This window comes from Scardinius erythrophthalmus, assembly GCF_964197995.2.
Source record: "Scardinius erythrophthalmus genome assembly, chromosome: 14".
Taxonomy (NCBI): Eukaryota; Metazoa; Chordata; class Actinopteri; order Cypriniformes; family Leuciscidae; genus Scardinius; species Scardinius erythrophthalmus.
Genome location: NC_138234.1, coordinates 27,905,856 through 27,921,760, shown reverse-complemented (window position 1 = coordinate 27,921,760; position 15,905 = coordinate 27,905,856). Strand labels below are relative to the sequence as shown.

General features: G+C 43.3%; 1 protein-coding gene and 1 pseudogene across 2 annotated transcripts in view; one reads left to right on the top strand and one right to left on the bottom strand.

The window, feature by feature from the left end:
- The window catches only part of LOC308702321 (V-set domain-containing T-cell activation inhibitor 1-like), a 460,835-nt gene that overhangs the window by 212,523 nt on the left and 232,407 nt on the right, over positions 1–15,905 (top strand). The gene's annotated exons all lie outside the window — the stretch shown is intronic.
- Positions 757–15,905, bottom strand: part of LOC308701578 (putative nuclease HARBI1) — a 40,537-nt pseudogene continuing 25,388 nt past the window's right edge. Inside the window, exons 2-3 of the transcript in view lie at positions 7,075–7,261; positions 757–884 (exon numbers count right to left, since the gene is read on the bottom strand). The product of the transcript in view is annotated as a putative nuclease HARBI1 (transcript). The remainder of the gene's footprint in view (positions 885–7,074; positions 7,262–15,905) is intronic.

Below are 15,905 nucleotides of genomic sequence, written 5' to 3'. Positions count from 1 at the left end.
AGCACAATGTTTGTCATACACACACATGTAGAGATCCATGTGTTTATGTTGTTCTGGTGCTGAGATCCGGCTCGGGCTCTTAGAGGCCATTAAAGCCTCATGGACCCTCAGAGAGCTTTGGTTTCTCTTGACCATTGAAACTTGTTCATTTTCCATATATAATTAAAAAATACTACAAAATAAAGGTTAAGGTCGATGTCTACATGGCCAAACTAAAGCAAGACATCATATTCTGTCGAGAATATACTGCAGTTTCCTCTTCTGCCTCCAATAGGCTGATAGTGATAGTTCTCCACCAACTAAACCAGTTGAACAACTCTGATACTTTTCATAATAAACCTTTAAATAGACTTTATATTTAGTGTCTACAAAGTGTAGGTTGGATATGATGAGAAGACTTATTATTTTCAGAGAATCCTTGTGGTGTGTGTTTTTCTTTTTTTCCAAGTAGAAACAATGTAAGGGAAGTGTATACCTAATGGGCTTTTTTTATTTTGGTTATGAGAAAACATTTAGTTTTATTAAAAAATCCAATATAAATACCCAAATAAATATCCAAAAACTTCTACAGATGAAAAAGAGATTGTCTGCGTACAATGAAACACAAACCTCTGAATATACCTGAGAATACTGAAGATTTAACCTATGTCTGTAACTTTACAACACAACTTTTTAAAATTAAAGACCTAACACACAAATTACCCAATTTCACACATGATCAGCTGTACAGTCTGAAGTTCAGATGAGTTTGTGATTTTAGGTGTATTTTCCAGCATCAGCGTAATGAAGATTGCTGAGTTTAATGGAGAAGTTTCCACTCAGAAAATCACCTGGGAAACTTTCAGTTCTGTTCTCATAGTCTGGATCCTGTTTCTGACTTTCTGCTGGGAATTATATCACACACAATATTCACTGACTCTGTGTCTCCAGCTCACATCAATGTCTAAAATCCCATTATAAAGTCATTTCAATTTGAATTTGTGTGTGTGTGTGTGTGTGTGTGTGTGTGTGTGTGTGTGTGTGTGTGTGTGTGTGTGTGTGTGTGTGTGTGTGTGTGTGTGTGTGTGTGTGTGTGTGTGTGTGTGTGTGTTACCGCATTGTTGTATTGTGTTTTTGTGTTATGAACAATGCTAACTGAAGCCTGTTCTGGTCAGTCTGGATCTTATAGATACGTTCAGTTTGTCTTTGTCTCTTTTAATTTGCAGAAGTGTATCACCTGATGCCATTGTTTGATGATTTATCAGAATAGTGTTGCTGAGGCTCCAGGATACTGTAGTTATAAACATTGCCACAAGTAAGAAGAGTCCAGTCCTATTTCTCCACAGATTTCTATACTGAAATAGCCTACATCAAGAGCCTCATTTGGCCCTCAAAGAGCCCCAGTTACTGTAAAGAGCCCAACACCATGTCTCTGGACATTATGATCATTTGCTCAGTTCACTCTGTTCCTTCTCTGATTAAGCAGTTATCATGTGCATGAAAAGTTATATGTGCCAAAAATCTGCAATATTCAGCAAGAAAGAAGTATCCTGGAGTGAGTGACGTACAGTAAGACATGAACAAAGTTATAATGGGAATTGGGACAAAAAAATATTAATTTGATGTGCTGTCAGGAATTAATATTTTTTGTCTAAATGATGTGCAGTTTTAATCTTAAGAAATATAAATGATAAATCTAAAATGATCTTCCAGTATTAGTGTTAGATGTGTAGCAGTTTTTATCTGTTTTATCTTTTGCACACTGTGTACAATTGTTTTAATTGACGTGATATCAGGAATTAATGAACATGTTTGGTAAATGATGTGCAGTATAACATGAAATTATACTAAATACATGTAATACTGTCAAACACAGCATGAGAAAGAACACTTGTGGTAAAGATGGAAACTTATTGACACTCATTTCCTTCAGATACAGCAAAATCATGTTCCTTATTCAGTGTTTGAAGATCTTATATCACAATAAAAACAATGCGATGTATTTGGCAAGAATATAACGGCACAAAACAATGTCTTTTACACCAGAGAGAACAAATTAACAAATGAAAGGTCTAACAATTAAGATAAAATCTAAATAAAATCAGAAAAAGCCTATACCTGTTTGTCATACAGTATCACTGAGACAGAACAGAATGAGTCAGCTATTTTTTTCTGAAGAGAAATATGATGAAAAAAAAAACATAAGCACTGTGGATAATACAGCTGATGCAACACAAATATTAAGTAGATCGTAGAACCATTGCCATCAATGATCTCCAATTATTTGAGAAACACAGCCCTTGTCAATTTACAGCAAATGTGATGCTATAAGCAAACAAAGCATTTCTGAAAAGCCAAACAAATGGTTTTATTGATACTGTGGCTTCAAACAACTTACACTGCATGCTAGCCTGACTTTCTTTCCTATATTTACAGATATGACACAAGCATGCACAGATGAATGACAAAAGTATCTGTTTCCCACAAAATCCATCCTAACAGCTGTAAAATAAAACTGTTATAGGCTTAATGTGATCAGCCGTAAATACAGTAACACACACTCACTCAATCTACATGATTATATTCTGTTCTCTGTTATTCAACCAAATCCTTTACACACTTTTATGATTATTTCAAACTTTTTTAGTTACTTTAATTGAAAGTTGTGGCAGCAAAATGAAAGCACAACCTCCTCCACTGACTCTGTGTTTAGCGCTAAAGCTCATGCAGTTGCTGCTGTTACAGCTATACAGCTACAGCTATATTACTGATTCATAATGTCTTCAACCTCATGAGTGTCTGAACCCATGTTATGTCCGCATGCACACAATGAAACACACAGTTCCTGCTCTGAATATACCTGAGAATATTGAAGATTTAAACTATGTCTGTAACTTTACAACACAACTTTGTTTGACTTAAAAACTTAACACACAAATTACCCAATTTCACACATCATTGATGATCAGCTGTACAGTCTGAAGTTCAGATGAGTTTGTGTGTATTTTCCTACATCAGTGTATTGAAGATTGCTGAGTTTGATGGAGTTTCCACTCAGAAAATCACCAGGAAACTTTCAGTTCAGTTCTCATAGTCTAGATCCTCTTTCTGACTTTCTGCTGGGAATTATATCACACACAATATTCACTGACTCTGTGTCTACAGCTCACATCAATGTCTAGTTCAAATCCCCTTATAAAGTCATTTCAATTTGGGTATTTTTTTGTAATTACTAAAAAAAAGCCTTGCTATAAAATCTTTTTATTTAAAAGAGTAAACACACAGATGTGATATTAAAACATGCTCATAAATGGATGTATTAAACAGTATGTTACAAGAGAAGCTTCCGCACACCTCCTTCACACCACCAGAGGGAGATCTCACCCGAATACTGACTGGTTCTCATCTGGACTTCATCTCTCATAGGCCCTCATTCCTGGGACTGATTACACACACACCTGCAGTTCATTATACACACACTACTTACTTACGTATCAGTGTGAAGTCTCGTTTATTCCTGTTTATAGTATTTTTTCCTGTATTTGACTTGGACTGTTTTTCGTACCTTGATTCTCTGCTGTCTGCCTTGAGCTTTGCCTGTCTTTTGGACTCTGTCTGTTTGCCCTGCCCTGACCTCGGCCTGTTCCTGTTTATGCTGTCGCAATTGTACCTTTTACTGCTTGTGAATCTGATCAATAAACTGCAGATTGATTCTCACTCCGATGACGCTTCATTACACAGTAAACAAATGTGTGTGTGTGTGTGTGTGTGTGTGTGTGTGTGTGTGTGTGCAAAAGCAGAGTATTTGTATGTATTACCGCATTGTTGTATTGTGTTTTTGTGTTGTATGAACACAATGCTAACTGAAACCTGTTCTGGTCAGTCTGGTTCTTACATAGATACATTCAGTTTGTTTTTGTCTCTTTTAGTTTGCAGAAGTGGATCACCTGATGCCATTGTTTGATGATTTATCAGAATAGTGTTGCTGAGGCTCCAGGATACTGGAGTTATAAACATTGCCACAAGTAAGAAGAGTCCAGTCCTATTTCTCCACAGATTTCTATACTGAAATAGCCTACATCAAGAGCCTCATTGGGCCCTCAAAGAGCCCCAGTTACTGTAAAGAGCCCAACACCATGTCTCTGGACATTATGATCATTTGCTTGGTTCACTCTGTTCCTCTTCTGATTAAGCAGTTATCATTGTGCTTAAGAAATTACATGTCGAAATTTTGCAATATTCAGCACACAAGAAAGCTTGGGATCAGTGACGTAGTAAGACATGAAAAAAGTTATAAAGTTATAAAAAATAATTAATTTGATGTGCTGACAGGAATTACTCATTTTTTCTAAACGATGTGCAGTTTTAATCTTGAGAAATATAAAATAATATAAATATAAAATGATCTTCCAGTATTAGTGTTAGAGCTGTGTATCAGTTTTTATCTTTTTTATCTTTTGCACACTGTCATACAAATACATAGGGCCCTATTTTAACGATCTGAAACGCAAGTATCAAGCACAAAGCGCAAGTAACTTTGTGGGCGGGTCTCAGGCGCTGTTGCTATTATACCGGCGGGATAAATGACTCTAGCGCCCGACGCAAATCTAAAAGGGGTTGGTCTGAAGTAGCTTCATTATTCATAGGTGTGGTTTGGGCGTAATGTGAAATAAACCAATCAGAGCGTCATCTCACATTCCCTTTAAGAGCAGACGCGCTTTTTCCATAGTGGATTGCTATTGTAACGGCGGATTTGCCAGGCGCGATCTATCTATCGTAATAATGTATGATTTGCAAAAATGAAAACTGCTGCTTCTGTGTAGATGAGAGAATCAAAGTGTATGCGCGTTGTGCACGCTACATTGATTATGGCCAAGCATGCGCCCTTAAAATAGCATATGAATAACATGCGCAACGCGCCACTGACTTTAAACAATTTTTTCCTGGTTAGTGGCGCAACTGTTTTCTAAACCTGCAAAATAGCATGAAGGAACGTTTGCGCCTGAACACGCCTCCTCTTTGCGCTGAACCGCCCAGGGAGCGCAAGTGTATTTCTTAGTTAACCGACATGCGTCTGTGGAGGGAAAAGTCCGCTTTGCGCGGGTGCAGAATAATGACACATGCGTCGGTGTACAAAGTCAATTGCGCTGGGTGCAAGATTCTGGACGTCATAAACAGTAGCAGTCTTTACTTCACCTGTTTCACTTCAACATTTCTCTGAGTGATGTCTTATATTCCTGCTGCCATTGAGTCTTAATAAAGAACAGCGCTGCTGGATCCTGATGAGAGAGCGCAAATACGACCATATCTCATCCTCAAATCACTGCACTGGCTCCCTGTCTCACTCACACACAGTGTCTTTATGGTCTTAAACTCACCTTTTTAGAAGAGTTTTTGGATGATTTTTTATTTTGGTTGTTTCTAAATTGTAGCACTTTGGGTTTTTGCTTAGCAAGTGCGTTACAAATAAAATGTATTATTATTATTATTATTATTTATACATTATTATGTCTTGACTTTAGTTTATCATCACTGTAACAGCAGGACAAGATTGCAGAACTTCCAGTGACATCATGATCGTAACTCACAGAGAACAAATAGAGAGAGAATTGAAAAGAACAGGGAAATGCAGCATGTGTTTTTCATGAATTTGCCTTTCAAATGGGCTCAAAAGTAAGACTGTACAATAAGAGACTGTATTCTCTGAAGGGAGGAGAGATTCAGAGATTCAGGATTGTTGTCAGACTAGATGTGTGAGTGAGTGCGCAGGTACAGTGTGTCCCATATACACCGTCATGTCTTGGTTTTGTTTATTATTACCAGTTACATCCTCATTCTGACCTACAGAGAAACTGACAGATTTTTATGCAAATATAAAAAATACAAGTTTGATAAAATATTGAGACAGAACAGGCAAAAAAGTTGCACAATAATTTGCTTTATTGTATAAATGTTATTCAGGGTTGATATTATTGTCATATTTCACTGTTTATTTTTAGCATGACAGGAACTCACAAACCTGACTGACAGTTTTGTATTTCTCTTCTTTTTCACTTTTGTATTGCATGTATTATTGCATTTTGTAGTATATGGTCAAAATACTTTGATGCCTAATCATCATACTGTTTCTGAATAGGCATTCAGTGTGATTGTTCATCAATAGTTTGCAGAGGTTTGACCAGATGCCAGTATATGATGCGTTACATTTACTCATAAGGAGGGTGTTGATGTGGAAACTCTGAGCATCAGGATGTTTGTCATACACACACATGAGAAAAGCCCAATCCCATGTGTGTATTGTGATGTTCTGGTGCTGAGATACAGCTGGCCCTTAGAGAACATTCAAACCCTCACTAGTCCCTCAAAGAGTCCCAGTGAACTGCCCAAAACACACCAAGCTTCTTCAGGAAGGGGTTAGTTGTGATGAGGAGACGCTGGCGTTCAGTGTTATGATTCTGCCTTGTCTCTGTATTTCTCTAGTTTTGAGGCAGGATCATGACAGACCCATGTTTTATGTGCAAGCACATGGCCTTGTGTTTGGACCATGTGCTTGTGTTGTCTTGTTACCTAGCCCCGCCCCCCTTGTTATCCTCATTAAGTCATTCAATCTGTGTCACCTGTTGTGTTATCATTAGTCTCCCTATTTAATCCCCTGGGCCCAGTTTTTCAAAAGTAATCCACTAGGATTTTGGATAACGGATTGGATCAAATCTTGAAAATGGGTTTTTCAAAAGAAAAAACGGATTACATAATCGGATTAGATCACGTAATCCAATCTTGGTTTTGATCCGGATCAAACCTTTAGTTTGGGTTTTTTAGAACTTTTTTGTAGGATTTGGATCACTTTGATCCAAAAAATCTGGATTAAACTGATCCCATCAGAAGGGTGGATTCAGTGTGGATTTCATGCCCAAAATGTAATGAAAACTTTCAAAATGTATCAAATAATTCTATATTTGGATCATGCAGTATCTTACAAGATATCCTATTTATTCATATGGTTTTAATTTTGTTTGTTCATCCGTCAGGCTACAGTGATTATAGGCTTTAACGTATCAGAAATAGTGTCTAACTATTGCGTCCCTTGTTGCACACCTGTTTGCTCGTTCTGGCAGAATGCAGGAGGTTGGTTAGGGTCTCCAAGGGGCTCAGGTGCATCATTGTTAGCACAGAGAGGGACATTGCGCTTAGTAGCGATGTTGTGCAGGACAATACAGGCAAGGGTTATGTTGCATGCTTTCTGTGGTTCCGCTCTCAGGTAGTTAAGGCATGCAAAGCGCCTCTTAAAGGGGTGGTTCAGGATTTTCAACATTGGACCTCATTTTCAAGTGAGCCTGTTTGTCATTCATCAGTGGAGACACTTTTTAAAAAAATTTATCCAGTCCTTACTTTTGGATAGTTCGCTGGTGCTAGGCTAGTGCGAGTCAACGGTAGATGCGTTGGCCTGCCATTAAAAACTGTTTTACTGTCACATGCCTGTCCTGTCTTGTCATGCACATGGGTGTTTTATTGTTTTGAGCCATGTGCTCGTGTCTGTCGTTTAGCCCCTCCCATCTTGTTATCCAGTTATTGGTTAATTTGCCCCACCTGTTGTGTTCGTTACCCTCCTTTGTTTGTTCCCCTATTTAGCCTCCTTGTGTTTGTAGTCTTGTGCTGGTTCGTTGTCTTGTAATGTTCTCCTGTTCCCCCGTGACCCGTTTGGTATGTTCCTTTTTGAAGTTGTTGTTTTGTATTTAGTTATGTTTTCCCCTTTGTGGGTTTTGTTTTGTGTTTTCTTTTCTCTTTTGTAAATAAACATTATTTTCCTTTTGCAATTGAGTCCTCCCTGAGTTTCTTTAGTCGCTACGTGACAGAACGAACCAGCCATTTCGAGGACTCAGCAAAAAGAAGTATGTTTAGATCCAGCAGTACGGGTTTCTGAATCTGTTCCCCTACCACCAATGAAGAGAGGAGGGGACGACTCAGTAATCTAACATCATTACGCCAACAGGGACAGTCGGTGGGTGGACTAGCTCAATTTTTTTGGACTCTATCAAGAGGTATGGGATACAATGAGGCAGCATTAAAATAAATTTTTAATTCCTGTCTTGATGACCCATTGCCGGGGTGGGAAATGAAGGGTCTGGAAATCCTGGACTTTTGGGGTTTTTCCAGATACCTTGAGCATCGGAGTCAGTGGGATACAGCAGTCACGTCTGGGTCTCCTGAGAAGATTACCAACACACCTGAGCTGGTGAGTGGAACTTCCCCTAAGGCGGTGGGCTCGGTGCTACCGCCTTGCCATCGTAGGCGGAGAAGGAGGAAGGTCAAGTCTGCCCAGCCAGAGCCTGTTCACGTCACGTCTGCCCAGCCAGAGCCTGTTCACGTCACGTCTGCCCAGCCAGAGCCTGTTCACGTCACGTCTGCCCAGCCAGAGCCTGTTCACGTCACGTCTGCCCAGCCAGAGCCTGTTCACGTCACGTCTGCCCAGCCAGAGCCTGTTCCTGAGCCGGAGCCAGTGTCTGTTCCTGAGCCGGAGCCAGTGTCTGTTCCTGAGCCGGAGCCAGTGTCTGTTCCTGAGCCGGAGCCAGTGTCTGTTCCTGAGCCGGAGCCAGTGTCTGTTCCTGAGCCGGAGCCAGTGTCTGTTCCTGAGCCGGAGCCAGTGTCTGTTCCTGAGCCGGAGCCAGTGTCTGTGCCGGAGCCAGTGTCTGTTCCTGAGCCGGAGCCAGTGTCTGTTCCTGAGCCGGAGCCAGTGTCTGTTCCTGAGCCGGAGCCAGTGTCTGTTCCTGAGCCGGAGCCAGTGTCTGTTCCTGAGCCGGAGCCAGTGTCTGTTCCTGAGCCGGAGCCAGTGTCTGTTCCTGAGCCGGAGCCAGTGTCTGTTCCTGAGCCGGAGCCAGTGTCTGTTCCTGAGCCGGAGCCAGTGTCTGTTCCTGAGCCGGAGCCAGTGTCTGTTCCTGAGCCGGAGCCAGTGTCTGTTCCTGAGCCGGAGCCAGTGTCTGTTCCTGAGCCGGAGCCAGTGTCTGTTCCTGAGCCGGAGCCAGTGTCTGTTCCTGAGCCGGAGCCGGTGGTGCCAGTTCCAGTGCCCGAGCCGGTGGTGCCAGTTCCAGTGCCCGAGCCGGTGGTGCCAGTGCCCGAGCCGGTGGTGCCAGTTCCAGTGCCCGAGCCGGTGGTGCCAGTTCCAGTGCCCGAGCCGGTGGTGCCAGTTCCAGTGCCCGAGCCGTTGGTGCCAGTTCCAGTGCCCGAGCCGGTGGTTCCAGTGCCCGAGCCGGTGGTGCCAGTTCCAGTGCCCGAGCCGGTGGTGCCAGTTCCAGTGCCCGAGCCGGTGGTGCCAGTTCCAGTGCCAGTTCCAGTGCCCGAGCCGGTGGTGCCAGTTCCAGTGCCCGAGCCGGTGGTGCCAGTTCCAGTGCCCGAGCCGGTGGTGCCAGTTCCAGTGCCCGAGCCGTTGGTGCCAGTTCCAGTGCCCGAGCCGGTGGTTCCAGTGCCCGAGCCGGTGGTGCCAGTTCCAGTGCCCGAGCCGGTGGTGCCAGTTCCAGTGCCCGAGCCGGTGGTGCCAGTTCCAGTGCCAGTTCCAGTGCCTGAGTTGGTGGTGCCAGTTCCAGGGCCAGTTCCAGTGCCCGAGCCGGTGGTGCCAGTTCCAGTGCCAGTTCCAGTGCCTGAGTTGGTGGTGCCAGTTCCAGGGCCAGTTCCAGTGCCCGAGCCGTTGGTGCCAGTTCCAGTGCCCGAGCCGTTGGTGCCAGTTCCAGTGCCCGAGCCGTTGGTGCCAGTTCCAGTGCCCGAGCCGGTGGTGCCAGTTCCAGTTCCTGAACCCTGGCCGCCCGAGGGGTCGTCTCCGCCCTGGCCGCCCGAGGGGTGGTCTCCGCCCTGGCCGCCCGAGGGAAAGTCTCCGCCCTGGCCGCCCGAGGGAAAGTCTCCGCCCTGGCCGCCCGAGGGAAAGTCTCCGCCCTGGCCGCCCGAGGGAAAGTCTCCGCCCTGGCCGCCCGAGGGAAAGTCTCCGCCCTGGCCGCCCGAGGGAAAGTCTCCGCCCTGGCCGCCCGATGGACGGTCTGTTCCGCCCTGGCCGCCCGATGGACGGTCTGTTCCTCCCTGGCCGCCCGATGGACGGTCTGTCCCTCCCGTCCCGCCCTGGTCTGTCCCTCCCGTCCCGCCCTGGTCTGTCCCTCCCGTCCCGCCCTGGTCTGTCCCTCCCGTCCCACTCTGGTCTGTCCCTCCCGTCCCACTCTAGTCTGTCCCTCTCGTCCCACCCTGGTCTGTCCCTCTCGTCCCACCCTGGTCTGTCCCTCTCGTCCCACCCTGGTCTGTCCCTCCCGTCCCGCCCTGGTCCGTCCCTCCCGTCCTAGTGGAGCGTCTGGTAGCCGCTCCTTAAGGAGGGGGTTATGTCACATGCCTGTCCTGTCTTGTCATGCACATGGGTGTTTTATTGTTTTGAGCCATGTGCTCGTGTCTGTCGTTTAGCCCCTCCCATCTTGTTATCCAGTTATTGGTTAATTTGCCCCACCTGTTGTGTTCGTTACCCTCCTTTGTTTGTTCCCCTATTTAGCCTCCTTGTGTTTGTAGTCTTGTGCTGGTTCGTTGTCTTGTAATGTTCTCCTGTTCCCCCGTGACCCGTTTGGTATGTTCCTTTTTGAAGTTGTTGTTTTGTATTTAGTTATGTTTTCCCCTTTGTGGGTTTTGTTTTGTGTTTTGTTTTCTCTTTTGTAAATAAACATTATTTTCCTTTTGCAATTGAGTCCTCCCTGAGTTTCTTTAGTCGCTACGTGACATTTACCCACTCCACAGTACACCAAAAGCAAATCAACTAGATTAAAAAGTTCGTCGAGACAAACTTTAAGTTGGCTTGAGAAAGCCGGACCAGAAAGTTTAAAGAAGTTTAAAATAGTTTGGAGTTTAAATTAGTTTAAAGTTTAAAGTAGTTTAAAGTTTAAATTAGTTTGAAGTATAAAGTAGTTTAAAGTTTAAATTAGTTTGAAGTTTAAAATAGTTTAAAGTTTAAAATAGTTTAAAGTTTAAAATAGTTTAAAGTTTAAAATAGTTTAAAGTTTAAAATAGTTTAAAGTTTAAAATAGTTTAAAGTTTAAATTTGTTTAAAGTTTAAATTTGTTTAAAGTTTAAATTTGTTTAAAGTTTAAATTTGTTTAAAGTTTAAATTTGTTTAAAGTTTAAATTTGTTTAAAGTTTAAATTTGTTTAAAGTTTAAATTTGTTTAAAGTTTAAATTTGTTTAAAGTTTAAATTTGTTTAAAGTTTAAATTTGTTTAAAGTTTAAATTTGTTTAAAGTTTAAATTTGTTTAAAGTTTAAATTTGTTTAAAGTTTAAAGTTTAAATTAGGTAGTTTAAAGTTTAAATTAGGTAGTTTAAAGTTTAAATTAGGTAGTTTAAAGTTTAAATTAGGTAGTTTAAAGTTTAAATTAGGTAGTTTAAAGTTTAAATTAGGTAGTTTAAAGTTTAAATTAGGTAGTTTAAAGTTTAAATTAGGTAGTTTAAAGTTTAAATTAGGTAGTTTAAAGTTTAAATTAGGTAGTTTAAAGTTTAAATTAGGTAGTTTAAAGTTTAAATTAGGTAGTTTAAAGTTTAAATTAGGTAGTTTAAAGTTTAAATTAGGTAGTTTAAAGTTAAAAAGTTGTTGGGGGTTTTCTAGTGGGTTGCTAAGGTGTTCTCGGTGGTTGCTATGGTGTTGCTAGGCGGTTGCTAAGGTATTTTGGGTGGTTGCTAGGATGTTGCTAGGCGGTTGCTAGGGTGTTCTGGGTGGTTGCTAGGCGGTTGCTAGGCGGTTGCTAGGGTGTTCTGGGTGGTTGCTAGGCGGTTGCTAGGGTGTTCTGGTTGGTTGCTATGGTGTTGCTAGGTGGTTGCTAGGGTATTCTGGGTGGTTGCTAGGTGGTTGCTAGGCGGTTGCTAGGGTGTTCTGGGTGGTTGCTAGGGTGTTCTGGGTGGTTGCTATGGTGTTGCTAGGGTATTCTGGGTGGTTGCTAGGCGGTTGCTAGGGTGTTCTGGGTGGTTGCTATGGTGTTGCTAGGCGGTTGCTAAGGTATTCAGGGCGGTTGATATGGTGTTACTAGGTGGTTGGTAGTTGTCACAGATGGTTACTATGGAGTTTTTATAGAGTTCTTAGCATGATCTTGGCATGATTTAGCACTTAGCTAATCGCTATTAGCATGTAGCTATTCACTGCTAGCATGTGTAGCATGTTGGAAGTGCTGTTTGCTAGCATGAGTCAAAAGAGCCAAGCCTCATCTCTATACGATGTTCTGATACAGAGATATAGGTCTTGCAAAACGGTTGCTAGGGTACTCAAGTTTGGTTGCTATGGAGTTGCTTGGGAGCTGGAAGCTTTAAACTTAAGAAGTTTAAAGTGGTTTGAAGTTTAAAGTAGTTTACGAGTTTTGAGTTTACAAGTTTACAAGTTTAAATGAGTTTAGAGTGTATGTGTGTGTGTGTGTGTGTGTGTGTGTGTGTGTGTGTGTTCACACACACACACACACACACACACACACACACACACACACACACTCAGAGTTTATGAGTTTAGAGTTTATAAGTCTATAAATTGATGAGTTTATAAGTGTAAGAGTTTTTGAGTTTAGAGTTTATAAGTTTTAAACGAGTTTAGAGTTTGTAAGTTTAAATGAGTTTAGACTTTATAAGTTTAAATGAGTTTAAGAGTTCAGAGTTTATTAATTTATGAGTTTAAGAGTTCATAAGTCTATGAATTCATGAGTTTATAAGTTAATTAGTTTATAAGTGTATGAGTTTAGAGTTTATTAGTTTAAATGAGTCTCATTGGCTAATATAGTATATAGAACGGCAGTTTGGTTTAGTCTTCAAGGTATTTAGATTTGAATTTTCGTCGGTTGGTGAGTTTGAATCTGGATTTGAATTTTTTAGAACTCCCCAGTGTAAGTCAATGGGAGTTTTTCCGAGTTTTGATCGGCATTTTTAGGAAAACCGTAAGTCCGATCAGTCTAAAAAGATATAGCAACTAACTTCAGAACAGTTTGAAGGTCTGAGCCGAGTTTGGAGTATGTAGAGTTAAAGCTCTAGGACGAGTTTGAGTCAACAGTTTTTAACAGAAGAATAATAATAACTAGAATGTACATTTCCTGAAGAAAATGTGAAGTGGTGCTTGCAGTGGCAAAACTCGCCACTCGGTTGCTAGAGTGTGGTACATGATTGCATACAAGGCAACAAACATGTCTGTACGATGTTCTGGTGCTGAGATATGGCTTATTCATGTTGTTCAGGTGGTTGCTAGGGTGTTGCTAGGGTGTTTTGTGTGGTTGCTAGGGCTTTGCTAGGTGGTTGCTAGGGTGTTGCTAGGCAGTTGCTAGGGTATTCTGGGTGGTTGCTAGGCAGTTACTAGGGTATTCTGAGTAGTTGCTATGATGTTGCTAGGGGGTTGCTAGGGTATTCTGGGTGGTTGCTAGGGCGTTGCTAGGCAGTTGCAAGGGTATTCTGGGTGATTGCTATGGTGTTGCTAGGCGGTTGCTAGGGTATTCTGGGGGGTTGCTAGGCAGTTGCTAGGGTGTTCTGGATGGTTGCTAGGGCGTTGCTAGGTAGTTGCTAGGGTATTCTGGGTGGTTTCTATGGTGTTGCTAGGTGGTTGCTAGGGTATTCTGGGTGGTTGCTATGGTGTTGCTAGGCGGTTGCTAGGGTATTCTTGGTGGTTGCTAGGGTGTTGCTAGGCAGTTGCTAGGGTATTCTGGGTGGTTGCTATGGTGTTGCTAGGCAGTTGCTAGGGTATTCTGGGTGATTGATATGGTGTTGCTAGGCGGTTGCTAGGGTATTCTGGGGGGTTGCTAGGCAGTTGCTAGGGTGTTCTGGGTGGTTGCTAGGGCATTGCTAGGCAGTTGCTAGGGTATTCTGGGTGGTTGCTATGGTGTTGCTAGGTGGTTGCTAGGGTATTCTTGGTGGTTGCTATGGTGTTGCTAGGTGGTTGCTAGGGTATTCTGGGGGTTGCTAGGGTGTTGCTAGGCAGTTACTAGGGTATTCTGGGTGGATGCTATGGTGTTCCTAGGCGGTTGCTAGGGTATTCTGGGTGGTTGCTAGGGCGTTGATCGGCAGTTGCTAGGGTGTTCTGGGTGGTTGCTAGGCGGTTGCTAGGGTATTCTGAGTGGTTGCTATGGTGTTGCTATTGTGTTCTAGGTGGTTGCTAGGGCGTTGCTAGGCAGTTGCTAGGGTGTTCTGGGTGGTTGCTAGGGTATTCTGGGTGGTTGCTATGGCGTTGCTAGGGTATTCTGGGTGGTTGCTAGGCGGTTGCTAGGGTATTCTTGGTGGTTGCTAGGGCGTTGCTAGGCAGTTACTAGGGTGTTCTGGGTGGTTGCTAGGGCGTTGCTAGGCGGTTGCTAGGGCGTTGCTAGGTGGTTACTAGGGTGTTCTGGGTGGTTGCTATGGTGTTGCTAGGCAGTTGCTATGGTATATTGGGTGGATGCTAGGGCGTTGCTAGGCAGTTGCTAGGGTGTTCTGGGTGGTTGCTAGGCAGTTGCTAGGTGTTCTGGGGGTTGCTAGACAGTTGCTAGGGTGTTCTGGGTGGTTGCTACGGTATTTTTGGTGGTTACTAGAGCGTTTCTAGACGTTGCTAGGGTTTTCAGGATGGTTGCTAAGGTATTTTTTTTAGTTGCTATGGTGTTACTAGGTGGTTGGTAGTTGTCAAAGATGGTTACTATGGAGTTTTTATAGAGTTATTAAAATCTTTAATAACGAGTGCCTTCAGTACGGCACTCGGCCTGCGGCCTCGTGCCTATGGCCGAATAGGCACAAGCATGGAGCAATATCGCAAGGCCACGAGTGTAATATTGCTTTAAAAAATACAAAAAAATTAAAAACAATTTTTTTTTGGTTTAGGGTGGTTGCTAGGGAGCTCTTAGTGGTTGCTAGGGTGCTAAAACTGGTTGCTAGGGTGTGGCTATGAAGATTTTAGGCCATTACTTATTGGCTGCTTGATAATATAAATCCTCTGAGGGAGAGAGAGAGGGAGAGACACAGGGCTGTCAGGCCCTTTGGAGTCTGTGTGTGTGAAAACGGCAGTTGGGATTCAAATATTTTTAGAACTCCCAATGTAAAGTCAATGGGGACTTTTTTGGCCGCTTTTTCGTCCGCTGTGCGAACATCGTACACCCGATCGCTTAGAAAAGTCATAGCACACCTCTCCTCAATGAGCCGGTCGATTTGACACTTTACTCAGGGGTCTGTGACAAACGGTGCGGGGCGCATTACGCGCCAAACTTTGTCCAGAATAATAATAATAATAATAATAATAACTAGAATGTACATTTCCTGAAGAAAATGTGAAATGGTGCTTGCAGTGGCAAAACTCGCCACTTGGTTGCTAGAGTGTGGTACATGATTGCATACGAGCCAACAAACATGTCTGTACGATGTTCTGCTGCTGAGATATGGCTTATTCGTGTTGTTCAGGTGGTTGCTAGGGTGTTGCTAGGGTGTTCTGGGTGGTTGATAGGCAGTTGCTAGGGTATTCTGGTTGGTTGCTAGGGTGTCGCTAGGCAGTTGCTAGGGTATTCTGGGTGGTTGCTAGGGCATTGCTAGGCAGTAGCTAGGGTGTTCTGGGTGGTTGCTAGGTGGTTGCTAGCGCGTTTTGGGTGATTGCTAGGCGGTTGCTAATGTGTTCTGGGTGGTTGCTAGGCAGTTGCTATGGTATTCTGGGTGGTTGCTAGGGCGTTGCTAGGCAGTTGCTAGGGTGTTCTGGGTGGTTGCTAGGGCGTTGCTAGGCAGTTGCTAGGGTGTTCTGGGTGGTTGCTAGGGCGTTGCTAGGCAATTGCTAGGGTGTTATGGGTGGTTGCTAGGCGGTTGCTTGGGTATTCTTGGTGGTTGCTAGGGCGTTGCTAGGCAGTTGCTAGGGTGTTCTGGGTGGTTGCTAGGGTGTTCTGGGTGGTTGATATGGTGTTGTTAGGCGGTTGCTAGGGTATTCTGGGTGGTTGCTAGGGCGTTGCTAGGCA